Consider the following 439-nt stretch of genomic DNA (forward strand, 5'->3'; position numbering starts at 1 on the left):
GTCAACGATAACCAATTAAACGATAATATACTATTATCGCATCTAATTCATAACACGATATAAAACATTTTAATGGGTAAAGTTTAATCTTGTAATTCGTCTGAAAATAACATTGGTACAGTACTCTCATAGCCAATTTTTATCATAGTATAAAATTTGCCCAGGTATTTGAAAGAACAGGCGGTGTCTTGCCAGTTAGCTAAAATGAACAGGCGTGGATCTGCCCAAGTGGTTGAAATGGACAGGTGGGGCAATTCCCAGTGGTTAAAATAGACAGATTTGCCCAGGTGGTTAAAAGAACAGGCGAGGATTCGTGCAGGTGGTTCAAATAAACAGAGGCGAAGTTCTCCCTCTCAGCAGTTTTACCAGATTTCGAGAGAGAGAAAAATCCCTCCAGATTTATTGTCCGGTGATCGATTTTTAGATTATTTCGCTCCTG

The sequence above is a fragment of the Penaeus monodon genome, chromosome 24 (genome assembly GCF_015228065.2).
Source record: "Penaeus monodon isolate SGIC_2016 chromosome 24, NSTDA_Pmon_1, whole genome shotgun sequence".
Taxonomy (NCBI): domain Eukaryota; kingdom Metazoa; phylum Arthropoda; class Malacostraca; order Decapoda; family Penaeidae; genus Penaeus; species Penaeus monodon.